Source organism: Balaenoptera ricei, chromosome 17, assembly GCF_028023285.1.
Source record: "Balaenoptera ricei isolate mBalRic1 chromosome 17, mBalRic1.hap2, whole genome shotgun sequence".
Classification (NCBI taxonomy): domain Eukaryota; kingdom Metazoa; phylum Chordata; class Mammalia; order Artiodactyla; family Balaenopteridae; genus Balaenoptera; species Balaenoptera ricei.
Window position 1 is genome coordinate 52,130,825 of NC_082655.1, and position 9,089 is coordinate 52,139,913.

Below are 9,089 nucleotides of genomic sequence, written 5' to 3' on the forward strand. Positions count from 1 at the left end.
CTGTGTGCTTTGTGACCACATAGAGGGGTGGGATAGGGAGTTTTGGAGGGAGATGCAAGAGGGAGGTGATGAGGATATATGTATATGTATAGCTAATTCACTTTGTTATAAAGCAGAAGCTAACATACCATTGTAAAACAATTATACTCCAATAAAGATGTTAAAAAAAAAACCAAACAAACAAGGATCAACTTTATTTTTTGATTGGCTTCTATATACCAGATACAGTCACTTAATAGTTTTGAGACATTTCTCTATAACCGTCTGTTCTCATCAATATATAATGGAGTTTTAACAAGAGACACTGCTACATCTCTGTCAGGGACCCACTTTACAGAAAGGTAGGTATAGAAGCACTCAGTATAAAAGCCTGCTTTTGCCAGGTTTACTATTATTTTACAAGCTACACACAAGGCTATGGTTAGTATCATTATTCATAACTGATTTTCAGGACACAGGTGGAACTGGTATTAATTTATCATAATCTTATAAACAGTATCTCTGTACTGGTTTTCATGCATCATGAAACTAAAAAATTCCCATTAAATAGTATTAGCTTAACAGGATCCAATCCAAACTCATTCAAAAACATGTTCACTCATATAAATGAACTCATTTTTAGTCTCTCTTCACATTTTGTCTTTAAACTGCCTACTAATAGGAAAAAACAAAGAAAATATACTTAAATGTTGACAACTCTTATCTCTGTGAGATATATAACAGATTTCCTACAACAGATGTGAACTGCATTTCTAATTATAAAATTATCAATAAATGTTATTTTCAAATATTTTCTTTTGTGGTTTTTAAAGTATTTTAGAGATACCTTAAAAAAAATCAATCACCCCGTCTCTACTTTTGCTTTTGCTGTGTGTGTGTATGTTTGCACGTGTGTGTGTGGAGAGGGTTATGGAGGACCTCTGAAGAAGTTAAAAATAAAAGATATAGAGAACTAGAGACTGTGTATATTGCCCCAAATTTAGTTTGTTTCAATTTTGTATTGCATGCTATTTAGGAAAAATTTATTACTTCCTTCCTTTACTCGTTTAGTCATCAATTAACTCAGCAAATAATGAATGTTAACCGTATGCTTGGGCCTGTCGCAGACATTCTGAATTGTGAAGTTTCATTGTTTATCCTCAAGGGTCTAATATCAGAAAGCTATATTTTGTAGAGATGAGTAAAATACAATTTGAAAGATAATTATTTAGTGAAGATGGTAAATTATTAACTCTCAGGTCCCTGAAAAGCTTCATAAATCTGTTCAATCCTTCATTACTGTGTGTTCAAATTACACACTCTATAACATTGATCTGGTTTTCAAAATAGATATTTATCCTGGTAAGTATGGTTTCTGAAGAAAGGATTGTTTTAGTTCACTAACTAGATCAATACTTTACATCAGCTGACTGCCATTGTAATCCACATTTTATTTTCTCTGAGTATGGTTATAGTATAGTATTCCATCAGATATTGTCCAAAAGAGAAGGAATTATCCATTGGTTATCTGGACTAGAGATGAGGGATTATGTCTTACTGATTTGATAGTATTTATGTTTTTATTACATATAATTTATATTGTCCAGTAGTGTCCTGCACATGTACAGGACACAATATTTATTAAATGAAGGATCATTTAGTATTATCATCTATATGATCTATTTTATTTTAATTTCTCATTAACACTATCAAGGATTAAAACATCCATACTTAGTTCTTAGAATTGAAACTGGATGACACCCTATGCAATTTAGGTAGTTCACTGGTAAACTTTATAACACCAAAATTCAAATTATCATAACATGGAATTTGGAATTAGAGGACATTGATTTAAGTCCTAAGTCTTCAGAGTCTGAACTTGGATAAGTCATTTTACTTCTCTTAAACTGAGTTTTATCACTTTCAAAATGGAGCTAATAATATTTATTTCAGTTGTGATGAGAATTCTAAAAAGACAAAACGTATAAGAAGGCATATTTTAAATCGCAAAGCACTACACATTTGTTATGGATAAAAGTCATATTATATCACTGTTTGGAATGATAGTCCACTAAAAGCATGTTGTAGAAATGAGATTACTAGGTAATGGTGGGTAACAGAGGTGGACAAGGGGAGGGAAAATAGAAGAGAATATACAAAGACAAACTCTGTCTACTCCTTAATTGTGCTGTGGTCTGCATTTGACCAATTCACCCTCACAATAAGATTTCTTAAAACTTCCTTCTAACTCTGAGAAACAATATTGCTTACCCTAATATTAAACAAACTAATGAATTATTTCATTTTTAAACTGTAAATGTAAGTTTGAATTAATAAATTACTAAGACTCATTTTGGAACTATCAGGTTGATACTGTATTAATATCAGGTTGTACTGTATTGACATCAGATTGATACATATTGGATGAATTTAGCTCAGCTTGACCTATCGTTTTTGGTAGTGAGTTCATAATGAAAAAAAAAAAAAAAAGCATGTGAGAAACAAGTCAATGTGAGCAAAGATAGCAAAAACAAAAAATCAGAACTAGTAAATAATTATCTACACTGTATAAAATGTTTAAAATACATAGATGGATTAGAAATACAAGGAAAAAACAATGGCAAGACAAACATTTTTTAAATGACAGAAATAGAGAATGGCATGAAAAGTTTAATAACTAAAACTAAAAATTAAAGGCACAGACATTCATTTCCGCTTCCATCCATAACCAAGCCACCAGACTTTTGGTAGAAACACCATAAAAGAGGAGACAATGGAATTAACAGACACGAATTTAAAACAGCTATTAGAAATATATTCAAAACTCTGAAGGAAATATAAATGAAATATTTAAAATAAAGTTATAAGAAGAAACTATAAAAGACTTAGAAAAAATAAAATATCTGAAACGAAAACGTCACCACAGGCTCCTTCTGTGCTCTGTGCACACGCATTCCCGGTGGGGGCCACGGAGTTTCTCTGAGGCCCAGATGGCAGGAGCTGAGCATCAGGTGCTGGAGTGGAGGCCTGAGTGCCCCGCTGTGCCTTTTGAGCTGGGCCCTTGGGAGCCAGACACACAGGGAATCTGTGGGGGCACCCTGCCTTTCCTGTCACCTGGGAAGGTGAGGAACCAAGATAAGGTGTCTGCCATTGTTAGTCACCGGAGGCAGTGGCCAGCTGCCTAACCTGAATAGAGGCAAATAGGACAATATGGAGCTGCTGTTGTAGATCCCCTTTGCCTTGAAGTTACTGGGCCACCAGCAGCCCAACACAGACATGGAGATCTAGCAGATTTTATTGGCTGAAAATGTAAGTGAAGAAACTTCTAGAAATGTAGATTTTCATAACTTCACAGCAAAGAGAAAGAAACGACAGAATTTTGCCTTCATGACGGACCTCCTTATGCAAATGGTGACCTTCATGTAGGACATGCTTTAAATAAGACTTTGAAAGACATGACTGGCTGATACTTTACGATGACAGTTTCCAAAACACATTTTATGTCAGGATGATATTGTAATGGGTTACTCATTGAAGTAAAAATATTACCAGAATTTGGTGAAAAAGCTCAGAATCTTTCATCCGTGAAATTAGAAAGTTCATTTGGTAAAGCAGCCAATGAGAAACAGAAATTGGCATTTAGTCTTTGGATAGTAATAGTAGATTGCAATAATTGCTACTCTACATTTGATAGAAAATATGAAGCCAAACAATTGAGAATTTTCTAATAAGTGTTTGATAACAGCTTGGTTTATCGATATTACAATACCTGTGTTTCGGTTTCCCTGGTCAAGGACTGCTTAGGTTCTACTTGAGCAGAACTTGAATAAAATCCTGAGTGTGTCAGTTGTTCTATACATGTAAAATTCTCTCACTTGAAACTTTCTAAGTTGGCATCCCTTATAGATAGTTTATCTTCTGTTAGCTTTTTTAGTCTGAACCACACAGTCTTGGACTTTTCCAGCCAGTTGCATTGTTTGCTATGTGCCCAAATCCAAGTACACTATTGAGAACTGTTCCAGTTCTGGAGATATCTATATATTTCCTGCAGATAAAGTAACACCTGTTGCTTCTACTTTGGAAACAATATTTGGAGTTATTTCAATATTTTCAAGTGTAACTTTGAAAAATGGTATTTGTACCCATCCTATATTTCCTGATAAAGCTCTCCTCTTTTATCTTCAAATTATACGACCATGACAAAACAAACAGGATTGGTTCACACAGTCCCAATTCATGATAAGGAAGATTACAGTGTAGATTTTCAACACAACCTGTTAATGAATTTTTCACTAAATGAGGATGACATTTTCACAGATGTTTCAGGTCCTAAACTTCAAAGACTGTACTTAAAGAAGGAACTGTTGTGGTAATAAATGTGCTTCAGGCAGCAAAGCATTTGTTGAAAAAGGATAATTTGGTATTTAGCTATCCTTACGACTGGAGGACTCAGAAGCCAGTGGTTACTCATGTCTGAAAGCAGTGGTTTGTAAGATATTAAGACCACATGAATTTTAAGACCACAGCCAAGGAATTGTTTTAAAAGGGGGAACTTCCTCCTAGATCAAGTGTGAACGCCGTGGTCAAAATCATGGACACACAACTATATTAGTATATATCAAGGCAAAGAGATTGAGGTGTTCAAATTCCCATGTTTTGTCATAATACACAAGATGAATTACTGATCAACATCCAAACCACTGAGCATATTATTGAACAAGTGGAACAACACAGCAGTGATATCTAATAGACTCCTTCCCCCGAGCAACTGCTTCCAAAAGAAGTCAAATCTCAGATTGGTGGTCCTGATACCTTGGAATATGTGCCAGGCCAGGATATTTTAAACGTCTGGTTTAATAGATTTTCATGGCTTCATGTTCTTCCAGGTACTGACTAAAGAGCTAATTTGTACTTGAGAGGAAGAGTCCAGCTTGGTGGTTGGTTTCAGTCTTTTTTGATTAACATGTGTGACAGCAAGGAAAAAAGCACTTAGTAAGACAGTGGTTGTCAGGAATTAACCTTGGGGAAAGGGATAATAGACGTTTAAATCTTTGAGAATATCATTAATCATAATGTTGTCATCAGTGGAACACAAGATAAAAGCAGGGAGCCTCCCAAAGGTACTGATATCCTTCTTTGGTGGTAGCTGAGTCTTGTGTCATCATTAAAGTGACAGTTGGTTCATCTGTTCTTAATGCTGCCAGAGATGTTAGCAAGTTTAGGAATACCATGTGCTTTTTTTGTGGGGCAGGGGGTGGCTGGTTTCAGTACAGAACTGGTTTCAGTTCTGCTAAGGATATGTTTGTCATAGACCAGTATGCTACACTTAACTGTAGGATTTTGCAAACAAGATTATTGAGTCATATAAACAATATGATCTTGGAAAAGTTGTTTGCCTATTACAAGCATTTTATGCCACTGAACTCTCTTTTATTTCAGTGCAATCAAAGTTAGGCTTTATTGTGAAAATGAAAATGATCTCAAATCAACTCAAATGAAGTCAAATCAAATCAACTTGTCAGACTGCATCAACTAAAATTTTGGATGTAATATTTTTTTTGCTTTCACTCTTTCTCATGTCTGAAGACATATTCTAGCACATACCTCATGTTAAAGAACTCAAGAGTGTTTTTCGTACTGAGTAGAATAGTACAACAAGGAACCGGAAGAAGCAAGATAGGCAGAACCAGTAAAGAGTGCATGTGCAATGGGAGATTCATTTATTGGAAGCATCTCTGGCAAAAATGCAGCAGAGTACAAGGCTATCACTGTGATGGAACTTGGCCTGCTTTTTGAGGTAATAGAGATGCAATGAACTGAGGAGACTTCTCGTACCCCTCAGTTGAAGGAATTAATGATGACTTCTCACAGACTTTACTCACTCAACAACCTTGAGCAATAAATGCAGATGAAATTGAGCTTAAAGGCACAATCCTAATTAATTTAGAAGGTGATGATATTTCTGAAGAGTTTTCATATAAAGTGATTGTCATGCCAACTACCAAAGAAAAATACCCTCCTTGTTGGAAGTATACAGCTGCATCATCAGATAAACTCTGCCCTTGTGTTCAGAAGTGAGTGGTTGAAAGTAGTACTTCACTTTGTTATTAACAGCTCTCTGAGCAATAACACCCTGACAGTTCTGACTAGGGGTTTAATGGACTGTTTATAATGGAAAGAAATCCAAGATCTATATAATGAGTGAAAGAGTAAATAGTGGAGGATGGATATCAAATCACAATTATAAAAGAAGTATCTACTATAAATAGAGATAGAATAATGTGCATATATACATGTGAAAAAATATATATGTAGGTGTATTATTTCATATATTCATATCACAGACTTATTCAGGCATAGATATTGACTATCTTGCATTCAAATGTGGCTGAGCTGAGAATATTTTATATTTTATAAATTTTTTTGACACAATATTTAAAGTTCTATAGTGTCTGAAAATGAAGACACTCTGGAAAACTTAAAACAAATAAACAGATGATCTTAGTAGCAGGGAAATATGGTAGGAAAAAAGATCAGCAAGCTTGGAGATACCATAATAGAAAATATCCAAATTAAAGCAAGAAAAAAGTGTTCACAAAAATATTAATTCTCCAATGCACATGCAGTATGGTTTTCCACAAAAGAGGAAGGCAGTAAAAAATGGGAAAAATATGGCAGAAATTTTTCAAATTTGACAAAACTACGAATCGAAGTCCCAAAAAGCTGAACAAATTTCAGTAGGATAAACACAAAGAAAACCACAACAAGCCACATTATCATCAGACTACTGAAAACAAGATAAAGGAAATCTTTAAAAAAGACAGAAGGGGAAATAATATAGAGGGGAACAAAATAAGAGTAATTGTGGGCATATGGTCAAAAATAATGTAAATCAGAAAAAGTAGAAGAGTATCTATGAAGTGCTGGAAGAAAAAAGATAAAAAGAACAAAAAACAAACCCAGTGAACCAATAATTGTTTATCCAGCAAAAGGATACTTCAAAAATAGAAAGACATATAGACAATTCAAATGAAAAAAAGCAGACAAAATTAATCTCCCAAAGAACTTTATTACAAGAAATGTTAAAGATAGTGTTTCAGTGTGATTAATTAAAGACATAAATAGTAAATTTTAGAGCAACCACAAAATTGATTATGTAAATATCATCCTCCTGTACTTACTCTAAGTATATTAATCTTAAATAGTCTACATTTCAAATATCTTCTAGATTGGTGATCACACACATATTTTATACAAGTACTTGCTTATATTCATTAAATATTTGGAGCAATGATTCATAACACATCTATGAAGATTTTGAAACATGCAGATGTTCAGGCCCCACCCAAGATTAATTGAATCAAAATCTCTAGGTTAGCAGTTCTGAGCAGTTCTGCAAATTCAAGGAATTCAAAAGCACACTGAAAAGTTTTTGTGCTTATTCAGACTGAACCTCTGAACTCTCTGAAGGTTAAAAACCTTCAATTTTTTCTCTTCTTCCTGCTTTCCCCAGAGTAGCAAATTCAGGTTTGCTGATTTCAATAAAAGGAAAAATAACATAATCAAAACTGGTCCGAGGGTGGGGGTGGGGACAATGCATACAGATGCCAAACCAGCTGAGTGATGCACCCATATTGCTGCAGCATTTTGGCACTCAATGTATTTTGCCTGATCTAAGGGGAAAAAAAGCAGAAGACACTAACTATTGGTTTGGCCAAAAAGTTCGTTCGGGTTTTTCTGTTGGCTACTACAGAAAAACCGAATGAACTTTTGGCCAAACCAATACTAGTACCAAAAATGAAAGTGGGGACATTACTGCAGAAAGAGGGGAATTAAAAGGATAATAAAAGAAACTATGAACAACTCTGTGCCCACAAACTTAATAGCCTAGATGTAATGGGACAATTTCTTGAGAGACATGATCTGCCAAAACTCACATAGTAGAAATAGATAATCTGAATAGAAATATATTTGTCAACTAAATCAAATCAATAATTAATTAAAAAAGCACCAGATCCAGATGTGTTCAATGGTGAATTCTACAAAATATTTAAAGAAGAAATTATGGCAATGCTTTACAAGCTCTTTTAGAAGATAGAGGCAGTGGAAATACTTCCTAACTTATTCTATGAGGCCAGCATTACTATAATACCAAACCCAGACAAAGACATTATAAGATAAGGTAACTACAGATCAATATCTCTATGAAAATAGATGTATGAACTCTAAACAAAATATGAGTAAATCAAATCCAACAATGTATAAAAATAATTATACACCATTACCAAGTGGGATTTATCCCAGTTGTGCAAAGCTGGTCCATCTTTCAAAGATCAATTAATGTAATTCATTAATTAATGTAATTCTTTAACCCACATCAGTGGGTTGAAGAAGAAACATAACTTGATCACATCAACAGATATGGAAAAAGCATTTGACAAAATTCAACACCCATAAAATAAAAACTCTCAGCAAGCTGGGAATAGAGGGAAACTTCCTCAACTTGACAAATATGTACAAAAAACTGACCACAATCATCATACTTAATGATGAAAAATTTGAAATTTTCCCACTAATATCAGAAACAAGACAAGAATTTCCCCACTCACCACAGTTTTTCATCATCGTACTAGAAGTCCTAGCTAATGAAATAAGAAAAGAAAATGAAATGAGTTATATAGTTTGGGAAGGAATAAATAAAACTGTCATTGTTTACAGATGGCATAATCACCTACATAGAAAATCTGAAAGAATCAAGAAGAAAAAAAGACCTCCAAGAACTGATAAGTGATTATAGTAAGGTTGCAGGATACAAGATTAATATACAAAAGTCAATCACTTTCCTATATACCAGCAATGAACAAGGGGAATTTAAAATTAAAAACAAAATACTGTTTACATTAGCACCCTTCCAAAATAAAATACTTGGAAATAAAACTAACAAAATATGTACACTATGTATGTGAAGAAAACTACCAAACTCTGATGAAAGGAATCAAAGACAAACTAAATAGAGGGAGGGATATTCCATGGTCATGCATCATGAGACCCAATATTGTCAAAATGTCAATTCTTCCCAACTTGATCTATATAGATCTTCAATGCAATCT

At 34.0% G+C, this 9,089-nt stretch overlaps 1 pseudogene; it reads left to right on the plus strand.

Moving 5' to 3' along the window:
• The first annotated feature begins 3,455 nt into the window (after window positions 1–3,455).
• LOC132351878 (isoleucine--tRNA ligase, mitochondrial-like) lies at window positions 3,456–5,753 on the plus strand (annotated as a pseudogene).
• Window positions 5,754–9,089: the final 3,336 nt, after the last annotated feature.